A 14,177-nucleotide genomic window follows, 5' to 3' on the forward strand; every position below is an offset into this window, starting at 1 on the left:
CTTAGGTCCAATTTTTAGCTCTGAAAAAAATGACTCAATTAAAAGAACACAATAAGAGATATTCTCCATTTAAATTAGCAAACGCTCCTTTCTCAAGCTACATAAAATAGAGTATCTTCTCCAAATGTAGGTTTAAGCATAAACTTCAAAAAAAATATTCCCTTGCAAAGGAGATGTAACTTTTCACTCATATAAATAGGAAACTGAAATAAGAACTCTATTTCAAAAGGACAAAATAATGAAAGAAAGAAGGAAAGAAAGAAAGGGAGACAGAGAAGAAAGAAAGTCCAAACAGTACTTATTTACTGCCACTATATTATCATCCTTGACTGTTTTAGTTATATCTCATGACAAAAAAAATTGACTGGAAACTCAATTCAAGAGTAAACAAGAAAATTAACACTATTTTAATATGTTTGCTATGAGGGAGAAGGAAACCAATCTCTTGGCCTTTTAAAAATGTATTGTGCCTCTTCAATGTCAAAAGGCAAAAGAAACAACAACAAAATATATTTACAAGGTGTGACAGTATCCTGTGTTATTTTATAAAAATCTTAAATACTATGTCCTAGAGGTCACAGTAATGCAGTGCAGCACATCTCAAGTATTTTGAAGTACTTATGCACACCATTATGTAAGATCCTTTCATTCATTTCAGATAATTTTATTTTATATTGCTTAACTCTTTTGCTAAGTTTGGTGATACACTACCAAGCTCTTCCCCAGTGGGCAGAAAATTAAAAAAAAAAAAAATCATCGCTGGAGAAATTGTGGTTTGAGATGCTAGTGTTCAGGCTAGTAGTTTCCAAGAAGAAAAATGTTTTGGAACTGGAAAGAAAGGATCAACAATCTTTAATTCTGTCAAGAGTTTTAATCTTGTAATGTAGCCGGAAATTTTCATTTTTGTTCACAGAAAGAGAACCAGCATGAAATGTAAAGAGCAAAACATTTTACTGCCAAGTAACACAGCCACAAGGAATCATCATGGACCCAGCATATAAATTTAATTATATTGGAAAGAGAGATGGCAAAATGGACTGAAGCAGGACAGTCAGCCAAATGCAAACAAGGCACACAACTCAAATTGTGTTAGTGGTGGAGAGGTAATATGCCTTGGGTTTAAACTGAGATTTTCATCTCTACACCATTCTCAAGTGTCCTAACCAACACTGAGCAACATTGGTCTTATTTAAAAGCATCTGTCCTTGCTAGAAGTTGTCTCACTTCTGATATGGCTTCTTTGGAGCAGTACTTCAGTTGTGCTCATAGAGAAAACCAAAAAAAGAAACCAATAAGTGGTGTGCTCATTTCTTTGGTTCATCCCTTAATGGTCCTAGAAATCCATTTTTCTATAGCAATGTATAGTGTCCTCCACCTCCAAATAAGATGCTCCTCATGCAAATGCAGATAGGATCAATTTTCACTTGTTTTCCTTAGGGTACAGGTTGTTCTCTGAATTGTTCTAAAGAAATCTATTACACTGAGAGTGAATCAATTATACTTCACACATCAAGGCATCATGGCACGGAGGAGAACTAATTCTGGATGGAGTCAAGAGACCGGAGACTTTCTGCCTGTTGTGCTACCATGGCAAATAATTCTCTTCTGTTTATAAAGGTTTCTGAGTGACCTTTCTGTACTTAAAGATTTCTCATTTGTAAAATAAAAGGGTTGTTGGGAGAGTTCTTCACAGCTCTACAATTCTACGATCTTAGCTTGGTTTATTAGGCTTATAAATAAGAAAAGTCAACATAAACTGATTAGAAATGACATTTCTCATGTCATTCAGAAGCAATCCACAAATTACCTAAAGCAATGATCAATGTGACCAAATTCAGAGCCCATATTTTGATTCATGACTTGTTTTTCTTTTTGTTTTTATTGTTCTTTCTGGATTTATTTTTTGACAGTTATGAGCACAAGTAAGTGTTCAGGCCAACAATCTATGATCAGGGCTAAAATCTATGTATTGGGGACCCTTTGCAATATACTTCAAAAACATTCTACTGGGATTTTTTAAAGTTTTCTTAATACTAAAAAGAACCAGAATTAAAGAGACCATGAAAATCCATCAGTAGTATTTCATCCCTTCACAGTTCATCTCTGTTGGTTGGTTTTTCTGATCTGGTAAGGTCCTATGAGAGAATACAAGATACTTTTCCTTTAACTGTGAAATTAGTGTTCCATAGTCAATCAAAATGGATGTTCACAGCGTTAGTTTCATCTCACATATAGGATGATTTTTGGCATGTCCCTAGTTGTCCTGTGGTGCTTTTCATTGTCGTGGGGGTTGGTGAAGAGCGTGGGTTTATATAAAGCTTGCTTGTTGTTCCTGCCATTTCCTTCTTCATTCCAACTTTAGTAAACATACTTTTGCTTCATTTTAAAGGAGCTTTTGATAGGTCATTTAGTAGGTGGTCACTTATCTGAGAAAAATCCTAATTACTCTATATTTGACAAATGGAGCAAACTAACTTTGCATTTGAATGCTGAATAAGAGGCAAACCAGACAGATGTGGAAATAGGAGAAAACATAGATAAATTCCCAGTTAAAGAAAATAGCTCAATGCATCCCCTTGTTAAAAGGGTTAAAAGGAAAGCATTTCCACCAGCTATACTAAAGTTAAAAAAAAAGCATGGAGTTTATGATGTTTTCCCTTTAAAGTTAAAGTAAGAGCACAAAGAATTTATGACTGTGCTACAGGGCTATTATTTTCATTTGAGTGGAATCTTAGTGCCCCCTAGTGATACTCAAAAAATGTTTTATATTGACAGTATTTTCTGGTTTTATTTTTAGAGAAATATTTTTCTTTTATGGTAATTATGGAGCTCCTCCAAAAACATCGTTTTCTTCATCTGAGCTTCCTTGAGGTGTTGACTGGAAATGAGTTTGAGTTCTATTTCCAGACAGATATCTGGAACCTAACGGAAGTTGCCAGTTAAATGCAAAGTACTATTTTCAGAATCAACCCATCTCCATTCGTTGTTGTTGTTGGATTGTTTCTGAACCATAAGGTGAACCATTGATGTATTTTCTTTTTTTCCCCCTCCTTTTGTAAATTAAAAAATATTTTTAAAAGTTAAAAGCTTTGGGAGAAAGTAGGTCTATAAAACTTTTAATGAAAAACAGCCATCCATTAACACAACTTTACTGACCTGTGTTCCTAGAGGCAAGGTTTTTTATTTCTCTTAGCTGCATCCTTGAATCTACCTCAATATTTCTAAATAGTATGTTTATGCATCTACTTTTCTTTCTTTCTCTCTCTTAAAGATTTTTATTTAGTTATTTGAGAGAGAAGTTGGGGAGGGGCAAAGGGAGAGGAAGAAGCAGGCTGCCCACTGCACAGGGAGCCCAACTTGGGGCTGGATTCCAGGACCCTAGATAATGACCTGAGCCAAAGGCATATGCTTAGCTTAATCGACTGAGCCACCCAGGGACCCCTTTCTTTCTCTTACTTTATTTTTCAAATTAGCTATTTTCTTTTTTTTTTAAGATTTTATTTATTCATGAGAAACACAGAGAGGAGAGAGAGAGAGAGGCAGAGACACAGGCAGAGGGAGAAGCAGGCTCCATGCAGGGAGCCCGACGTGGGACTGGATCCTGGGTCTCCAGGATCATGCCCTAGGCTGAAGGCAGTGCTAAACTGCTGAGCTACCCGGGCTGCCCAAAATTAGCCATTTTTTACTGATATATCCTCCTATAATGGAAGATAAGAATTAAACTCTCCACTACACATGTATACTTAATCAACATCCCTTGTTACATATCATACATCATATAAAAATATCACTCACAGCTAATCTTTTATTATGTGATAATTGCAAATATTTTCTGTGTACATTTGCTTGTACTCCGGACGGAAGTAACTTAATTTTTTTCTTTTATATGGTCATCATTAAGTACTGGTGATTACATGTTATTTACATATATTTATCCACAGATTTTTGCATATGAATAACAGGTAAAAGTATTTAGTGAATTTACAGAGAGAAAAAAAAAATCTCCTTTTGGGGAGATGGATTCCAGAAGTCTGCAGGGTCATCAGACTTCTGCCACTTACTAGCTGTGAAAGCTTGGGTGACATTTTACTTTTCCAGGCCTCTGATTCTTCATCTATAAAATGAGGATACTGGTCTATACTTGCTAAGGTTTTCTGATCTAATTTATAAATATGATATCAAATGAGATTATAGTGTATTTGATTCTGTTATCTTACATATTTGTGCTGGATATTTTTTTAAATGAAAAACATTTTTTTTTGCTTCTACTGGATTTAAAATTGTTAGTAGAGAAACTCAATACCAATAATTTTGTTTCGTAGTGTCTAATCCTGCAATAATGCAACTATGGTCCTTCCTGTGAATTGAATCCCTTCTATGCGATGAATGCTTTATTTTACATCCTGAAACCTAGCAGAGTGCTACCAAACTAACATACATCCAGTTACTTACCTAGAATCATTGTTAATATGCTGATTCTAATTCAGTAGAACTGAGGGCAAGCCTGAATTACTGCTATTCTGACAAGTTTTGCGAAGTCACTTAGAACAGCAAAAGTCTACAGCTTAATTCCAGCACACATATTGAGAGCAAATCTGTAGTACTGTCTCAAGCAGGCAGGCCACAATTCTCTGATACACAGTTTGGGTTACCCATAGGCTGTTGAGTCAAGATGTTGAGAAACCATCAGTGGCATTTCTGTAGAATTCAACTGACTGTGTATAAATAGTATCTCTTAAAACAATGTCGATCATTCTGCGGATAGGTCCTTAATAGGACTTCAAGCCACTAAAAAAGATGGAAAAATATGAGTAGTAATTTAGGTGCTGTGTTTAAGTACCATATGCTGTCCACTTATTAGCAAATTGTAACTTTATTGAGAATTTACTCTTTACCTCACAGAGCTGTGAGTTTATAGTCAGCAAAATTTGTCTAAATTACTTGCAAGGCATTTTTAAGTAAAGTTATTACTTCCTCTTATAAAAATACAATACTTTAATTCCTCTTTAAGTCCTACCACAAAAACTGTATAGATTAGAGAAATGTACTTAACGTTAACACTTAATCTGACTGCAAAGCTTGCTATACTTAGGAAGAATACCCAAGAAGCACATTCTCATGTAATTGATCCCATCCAAAGGAAGTGATCTCAAACACACACACTCACACACACAAAAAAAAAAAAAAAAAAAGAAAGAAAGAAAGAAAGAAAGAAAGAAAGAAAAAAGAAAAAAAAATCCTGATAGTTTTTAGAACACATCTCAAACTGCTGGATGATAGTCAGCTTCGAACAATGTGTCCTGACAGCACTCCATCAGAAAGCACTGGGTTGAATCAGTAACACTTCATTCTGTAGTTTATCAGGAAAGACCAAGAAATACAGTACTTTTCTTTCCTTTAATTCAGCACACCTAGTTCTAAGACCACGTCCATAAATCATTGTCTTTGACCTCTGCAACCTCATTTCACTACACCAGAGGGGGAAAAAAAGGCTTACACTATTTCCTCAAGAAATCAAGAAAATCAAAGTCAATTTCCTTTTGAACTCTTCCTCTAAGGTATCAAGGAGAAGTAATCATCTTCTTACAAATCCTCCTACCACTTTCTTTTTAATGCTCACTAGAGACCTGAACAAACCCCTATTTGACACCCCAAATGCTTCTCCTCATACAGAATTTAGTGGACAGTCTGACCTTCAGAAAAATGCTCATTATTAAATTGACCAAATATGTGTTCTTTCCAAGAAAATGTCACAAACAGCCTCTGTTATTTCCTAAAGTTTTTTGTCATGAAGAAAGAGAAAGCAATTTATTCCTTGATTTATTAATTTGTTTAACAAATGCATATTGAGTTGAGTATCTGTTCTATGTCTGATACCCAGACAGCCCTGAAGATAAAGGGATGAGGAAGAAAGATACTGACCCATTCTTAACTTCTGGTCCCACAGTTTAATAGTGGGGCTTAAGTCTGAGTCCCCAAATGCTTGACCTTCAACTTCTTTATACCTCGACATCAAAAAGTGTTTCTAATTCATTCAGTCCTAATATTTGTGATAGCCAGAATGAACTGTGGATCCTTATAATGCAACCTCTCCCCAACAACAACAAAATTCTGGTTCAGTTCATCTGTGGTTATGATCAGGCTTTTGCTTTTTAAAGGTCTGAAAAGGAGAATCTCCATGTATAAGATTTACTTGTTATTGTGTGATGTTTTCTCCATGTATTGTTTGTGTACTCACTCAGGTGCTAAAAAATGGATTGGAGAAATTAAAGCAAGACTATAGTTTATAAAATGGCATAACTGAAATTGTCAGGAGTCCTAAATTAAAATATTGACTGACCTCCCTTCCTTTCCTTTCTTCCTTCCTTCCTTCCTTCCTTCCTTCCTTCCTTCCTCCCTCCCTCCCTCCCTCCCTTCCTTCCTTCCTTCCTTCCTTCCTTCCTTCCTTCCTTCCTTCCTATTGTTGTTGATGTGCTTTTCTAAGTATGAAATTTACTGCTGAGAATACCTTTGGAATTAGAAATATCTAGTTAATACCATTGTATTCATCTCTCCGCTGTGTAAAAGAAATGCTATTATGAAGATAGTTCCTTTATGTTTCAGATCTAAACTCATATGTTTAACCATAGGAGAAATAATGTTTACCCAAAGCTAGAAGTCTAGACATATTTGAGATCAGAAGGTTTTCTGGGTACTAAGAAGGGTTTTTTTTTTGTTGTTGTTGTTTTTTTTTAAGTGAACAAAAAAGTGTAAAGATGGCATGCTGGGAGTTTCAAACTGCTTTCTGAATAGTCACAGGGAAAATTGAGGCTTGCAGCCGACATGAAGAATGTTGCTATAACCAGCCTTGATTCTCATTGCTGTGTTATTTTATAATTCCTTTAAAAATCTTCAAGGACTTTGATTTCAAAGCTTATGTAAAATAAGTTCCTGAATAATGAAACAAAGAAAATTTGATTGCAGATTATTCCTGGTTACTTCATACATTGTTTAGATTAATGAACAAATGTAGAGAAAGGACTGCCTACGTATTATGTAAAATATACCACAGCAAAATGCCTCCCTAGGGCTGTAAGCAGTTTAAATTATCAGGTTAAACAAAACACAAATACAAAATCATCTTTTGATTTTCTCCTAATTTTTCTAACAAGAATTAGGTAGACCATTTGTCTCATGTTAGACATTATCCACACAATATTTTACATTTTATAGCAGAATATTTTATACTTATTGAGAGTTTTGTTAAAGTTCAATTTTTAAAACAAACATAATATATCAGAACAGTCGGGTCTCCACCATAAAAGCACCATGGAATAAATATTTAATATTTCTTGTTGCCAAAATCATTACTTCAAGGCACTTTATATCGTTTTATTAGATTTTGAATCTAAATATGTTGATAAACTCTTTCTTGTTTAATACATCAAAACCATTTGAAGAAAACAGAAGCATATTGTCTATCACAAAAAACTTATTAAGAAGTTTCAATTTATTAAGAAGTCAGATGAGAAGTGGATTCTGACTTAGACAAATTTGGCTTTAGATTTCAGCTCTGATTCTTCTTCAAACAGGACCTTGGATATGTTACTTAATCTCTCATGATTCTTATCATTTTCCTATGAAAATAGAGGTAAATCTCATGCAGTTTTCCTCAAGGTTACCATTAATAAAATATAGATCTCATTATATTGTTTTTTAAACAAATGCCTAGTTGGCATGAATTATTATTTAGAAATAAGCACAATTCAGAGAAGCCCAATTTGTGATAAATTCAAGGAAATTTAGACAGAATAGTGTTGAGAGGTTTATTCTATTCAACCATAAGGTCTACTCAGCTCAGTACACCAAAGTCAATGGTACTTGAACTTGGAAGGTGTTTACTCTGGAAGAGTTTAATTTGATTTTTCTTTTTAATTACAGTTTTTCTCAATACTTTAAATTATTTTTATTTTCTTTTCTAGGTTGATAGAATTTATTGATTTTGACCCTTAGAGCTTTCTTTCCAGAATTTTTAATTTTACCTTCTAGGTATTTTTTGCTTTAAAATCTCTTTAAGGCTTCAGACTTTTCTGAAGGAGAAACTAAGAAGTATACATAAACTAGCAGATTAAACAGAGGATTTATAAAGACTGCATGAATTGAAGACATATGCCTTCTGATGGAATTGAAATTTGAAGGGGATTTGGAAATTTGAAGGGAACCTGTAGAGTTGATATGCAACTGGCTACCACTTACGGGGTATTTAATATTCTATTAAAACTTGCCCAAGTATTACAATCAGGACTTGTCTAGTAGTAAAGACTATGTGTTTTCAATCAGATGCTCATGTTTTTAAGAAACTCCTAAAAGAAAATATTTCTCTTACAAATCTCAAGCAAGACAAATACTTTTAAAATTTGTAGCTTCTGAATGTGAAATTTATTAAGCAAGGGAAATATTTTATTAATTAATTAATTATTTATTCACTCATTTATCCATTTATTTTTAGATTTTAAATGTTTGTTTTGAGAGAGGAGAAAGACACAGAGAGAGAAAGCATAGAGGGAGAAGGAGAAGCAGACTCTCCAGCCAGAAGCCTGATGTGGGCTCCATCCCAGGACCCAAAGATCATGACCCCAGCTGAAGGCAGGTTCTTAACTATCTGAGCCTTCCAGGCACCATGGAAAGGCATAACTTAGCAATAATCCTACTAAATGATATTTAAAGAGTGTCCAATAGTGAATCATGCTGATATTACTTAAAAGTAAGATCTCTATGTCATTAGAGTATTTACTCTGTCCTGGCTGACAGGGGATGAACTGACTTGTTAATCTGCCCCAAACTGAAATTTATACAAAATAATTCGAAGAAAAGAAACAGATTGTGAGCCAAAAATCTCAAGGGGCTTCCTGTGTGGCTCAGTAGGTTAAGCATCTGACTTTTGATTTCAGCTCAGATCAAGCCCCGAATCAGACTCTGTGCAGAGTGTGGAGCTTGCTTAGGATTCTCTCTCTCCCTCTTCTTCTGCCCCTCACCTCCACCTCATCATGCACTTTCTCTTTCTCTCTCTCTTTCTCTCTGTCTCTCATATGTTGAAATCCTAATCCTAATCCCCAGGATGATGTTAGTAGAAGGGGAGCCTTTTGGGGATACTATATGTAATTGTGAGATAATGAACAGTTTCCACCTTCCCCATTAGATAAGGAAAACGATTTGCTCTCATCAATTATATTAAGTATTGCTCTGGAGATCCTAGCATTCAGTACAAATAAAAATAAATGGGAGAGATATACCATGTGTTGTAATATTAAAATATTCATTTTTTCTCAAAATTCATGTATAGATAATTATAACCCCAATTAACTTTCCAATGTGCTTTCTTTTGAGATTTGGATAATGTATCCTAAAATTTAAATGGAAACAATCAAAATAAGTCAAAACAATCTTTATTTTTTTAAACAATCTTTAAATAGAAAATAAATCTAGAAGTCTAGAAGATAAATCTGTAAGTCTAGAAGACTTACACTACTTTAAGACTCTATATAACGCTACAGTAATCAAGATGGTGTGAGAGTGTAGAATTGACAAAAGGATAGATATAGATTAATGGAATAAAATAGAGAATCCAAAAGTAGACCCACATATTCAAATGATTTGGCAAAAACATCAAAGCAATTCAATTGAGAATGGACAGCTTTTTCTACAAATAGTTCTGAAATAATTAGGTAAACAAAAAATATGAACCTCAACATCTATCTCATATTATGCAACAACAAAAAATTCTAGATGGATCATCAACCTACCTTAACACCTAGTTTAGAATCCTATGTTAACTTTTAAATGTATCTTAATCTTTGTAAATACATACTTTTTCTTACTTAAATCATTCTTAATTTTGGAAATAAGCCAAACAGCACAAGAGGAACACCCCATATCCAAGCAAAGGATAAACCACTTAGCATCAGTCAAACCTACCAGACACTGAAGGTAAGATTGAAAGAAATTTCCTCTATGCTAGATACAGCTCCAATAAAATAAGACCACTAGATCTATACCCTATTTCAAGGTGATGTATTTTGTATATAAGTAAAACACATAAGATGATTCAACTTTTGGAAGACAGTAAATGTGGATATCCCAGGAGAGAAAATTACAGATACTTCATTGGGGCAAGAGGTTCTTTTAGTCCCTCTCTCTAAAAGAAAATGTCTTAAATATTTGGGTTTGAAATCTAAACAGTTTTTGGCTCTACCTTTTTTTCAACATTGCTGCACTGCTTGATGACCAGAGACATAATATTATTAATGTTGTTCCAACGATATTTCATTTAGTATTTAAAACAAAAACACACTGAAGTCTCATCTGAGATTATTAGTTTAATTACAAAAATATGAGCAGTTGCTGGGTGACAGAGGAGAGTTCTCTAAGAAAGACTTTAAAAGCTTTCAACAAGATGAATTATCAGAACAGAAGTTTAGATAAAGTTCTTGGTGTCTTCTTCTCCATCTGTGAGCATGAAAATATCTGGTTCCCCCAGTGCTTACCTTAGCTAGGTGACAGAATAAAAGACTAGTAAACCAAATAAACTTGGAGGCTTAGAAAGCAAAAGCAAACAGAATGACATAATTACAGAGAAACCATTGTTGTCCAATGCCAACAAAGACAGAAATGAGAAAATGAAAGAAATGTGAGAAATTTTGACAAAATAATAATAAAAAATTAAACTGGAGCTTATCTTCTCCTCTGCACATAGTTGTTTTTATAAAATAAGAAGCAGGGAGAGTGAGAGAATTGTGTACATTGAGGGAAGAAAAGACCCTGAACAGAAGGGTTTCTCCCAGTGGAATTTTACAAGAAAAGAAATTGTGGGAACGCTGTTATTGTAAATGCTTGAAAATATTTTGCTATGTCACTTTCCCGTTCTTTTCCCATCTCTACTGCCACCCACTTCACCTCTCATAAAAACATCTTTATCAGCTTTTGTTTTCATTATGTGCAACAAAAACTAGGGAAGAATAGTGGGAATGACTATGTGGATGAAAAAAAAATGGTATATATTTTGACCAAGTGTGATATCACTCTCCAAGTTTCACTGAGTATGATTCAGAAGGCAGAGGAAGAAAGGAGGAGGAATGGGACTTCATTGAAATATAAAATGAAGGAGGGATATAACTTATGCAGTTTTTGTGCAAAGGGGACTGAGGGTTGATTAAAAATAATTATAAAACAGGAAACATTTTATCAAATGAGCCATTTCTGGTTTTGCTCAAGCATCATGAATAACAGTGTAGAACAGAAGTTGCTTTTTTATATGTAATGTGATACACTGGAAAATATTAAAACTCTAGAGGCATCTACTTAACAATTATATAAGCTTACTGACATGGAGTTGATATTTAGAGATATCTTCCCCACTCTACAATTAACATTGACTCATAATTTTCTTACATCCATAAATTAAATGCATGTCCTCAAATGAATCAACTTCTAATTATTTATTAACTCTAACAGTCATAAGCAAAACCTGTCTTTCCAACTGTAATTTTTGAAAGCAGTGGTGGTGGTATTTAGTGGAGTTAGGGGTAACTGACTTGTACTTGATTCTCACACTGCCTTTTAGTTTAAACACACCTGTGCCACAGATTCCTTATCCATTAAAAGGGGAAGATAGATGGGTGAACTAAATGGGGTATGGGTCAGGCACTGTTCCAAATGCTGAACATACTGTGATCAACAAGACAGGCAATGTCCTTATACTAGAGACCTAAATTGTGCTAAATGCATAAGGCAACAAATAAATGAGCAAGGTGAGTTCATGGTGTGGTATCTGGTCTGAGGAAAATCAAAAGGCTGATTTGTTAAGAATGACTAAGTGAAGAAGACATTTCCAGTTGGATGGTTGTAGAAGGCCTCGATGAACTGACAATCACAATGTCCCTACATGATATGAGTCAGCCAACTTATCTTCCAGAAAAAGACTTTTTCTGGTAGATGGAACATAATATACAGAGGCCCTAAGATGTACATTATTTCATTGGCAGGAAGAAAAAGAAGGCTGTGGTGGTCAGAGGAAAGTAACTGATGGAGAAAGTAGTAGGACATGTCATGTGTTACAAATAGCCTGATAGCATTGGGCCTTGTAGACAGTGATGGCTGCCATATGTTTGCCCCCTCCATATCCACTCTCTACCTTCTTTCACCTATTCTGTGCACCCAGAAATCTTAACTGCATAAATTGTCACAGTGGTTTGATTTATTCTCTCCAGTTGTGTTTGATCAATTGGTCACTCTAGAAGCAGATCCAGAAGACATAAGGAAATGGAGCTTCTGGTATTCATTCACCTCAGCTACTTACCTAGTGAGTCAACTGCATTCCATACAGAAAGTCCCAATCCCTATGAAGTCACCCTCACATATAGCTATGCTTTCTGGATTCCTGTAATTCCATTTCTTCAAGTCCAGGCTTGATGAAGTCTCCCTCCTGTTTCTATTCCTGGAACATTGTACAATCCCTTGCTGGTTTACCTGAACTCTGACTATGTTTATAACAATAATCCCATTATTCAATTATCTTTTAAATGCCAAGGTTGAATGAGCTGTTTCCTGCTGAGATCTTATCAGGTAAAAACATAGTCAAGATGTGGTTTTCATTATAACGTGTACATTGTGGGCAAAATGCACAAAACGAGACAAATATGTTTATTCATAATTGGAAAACACAGTGCACTGCTAATTGCACTATGGGAAATGGAAACACAGCACCTCTTTCTTTTCTTTTTTTTTTAAGATTTTATTTATTTATTCATAGAGACACAGAGACACAAGCAGAGGGAGAAGCAGGCTCCATGCAGGGAGCCTGACGTGGGACTCAATCCTGGGACTCCAGGATCATGCCCTGGGCTGAAAGTGGTGCTAAACCGCTGAGCTACCCAGGCTGCCAACACAGCACCTCTTTCTTGCTCTCCTGGCTAGTGAACAACCATGGCCAGGCCAGGAGGTTGTATTTATGGCCTTAAAGCACAAGCCTGAATCTTTTCAAATAAATATCTTGACTCTTCTTTTCAACCTCCTGACTTGAAGAGCATAATGACATATGATAATAACAGTACCACTGATAATAAAAGACAAGTTGCAGATAGTCCTAAGAAAGTTTCACTTCCACAGGCACCAAAATGCAAGATGAAGGGAAAAAATAATTTGTCGAATTAATTCTCTCATAAGTATCTCCTTGCAAAGCTGTATAAACAGAAAAAAATTCAAAAACATTGTCTGGAATACTAGAAGGCATTTGCAAAATGACTACTAGAATGCTTGAATTTATTACACCTAAAAGTGTTGCTTGCTGCAAAGAATTGTTAAATCATCATTTCTTCTCTTAAAGGGAATATTGAATTTTGTAAAACAAAACATCAGCTGTAAGTATACACTGTTCATTTGAGAAATATACAAAATTTCTCTTGAGACAGCTCAGATCTGCCCCTTTCTTTACCAAAGATATAAATAGGAAGATCCTCAATCTGAGTCTAGGTTTGTACAAACACAGATAAAATGCTTGAGCTGTTCTCTGAAGCTCTAGCAATTCCTCCTCATAAAACTGCTTCCAAGGCAATACATCGTACTTAAACAAGAAAACAGAGGCAGAAGTTTGAACAAGAATCTGATGATTTTGATCAAAGTAGACATTTAGTAATTAGATTATCTGAATAATTAAGATCGAAATTTAACTATTCTGTTAGCATCTGTTTTGTATTTATTTATATTAAACATTTTGTGGATGATTAGTGTGAGGAAAGCAAGGGTTGGCGATTTTCTTTTCAAATTAATTTGTGTAGGGAAGATATCTGAAGACAGGAAATTTGTTAACTTTTTACCAAATTAGAGTATTGAGTCATGGCTGTAAGAAAAGTCAGTCAAACCTACATATCACCAAGGAGAAATTTAAAAAGTATATAGAAAATTAAACAAGGCAGCATTTTCACCGAATCCAAATGCCCAAGACTTGTACTTTTCTCTATTTATTTTAAGTTAATACAATTACTCTTTATAAAACAAATGGTTCTTTTGTCAATGAATTCAATGAAGCCATCAGCGAGGCCAATAGAAGCACATATTAGATGCTGAGTTATTGATAGATAAGATCTTTATTGTTGAAGGTGGTAGGTGATGCTGATTTAGGTAGGGATGGGGAAATGAAAAGG

At 34.7% G+C, this 14,177-nt stretch overlaps 1 long non-coding RNA gene across 2 annotated transcripts in view; it reads left to right on the plus strand.

Moving 5' to 3' along the window:
• Nucleotides 1-14,177, plus strand: part of LOC140621295 (uncharacterized) — a 68,720-nt gene that overhangs the window by 12,946 nt on the left and 41,597 nt on the right. Inside the window, exon 2 of one of the 2 annotated variants that reach the window (XR_012021021.1) lies at nt 9,886-9,966. The exons of the other annotated variant lie outside the window; for it this stretch is intronic. This is a non-coding gene — a long non-coding RNA (uncharacterized lncRNA). The remainder of the gene's footprint in view (nt 1-9,885; nt 9,967-14,177) is intronic. 2 annotated transcript variants of the gene reach the window in all.

Source organism: Canis lupus, chromosome 30, assembly GCF_048164855.1.
Source record: "Canis lupus baileyi chromosome 30, mCanLup2.hap1, whole genome shotgun sequence".
NCBI lineage: Eukaryota > Metazoa > Chordata > Mammalia > Carnivora > Canidae > Canis > Canis lupus.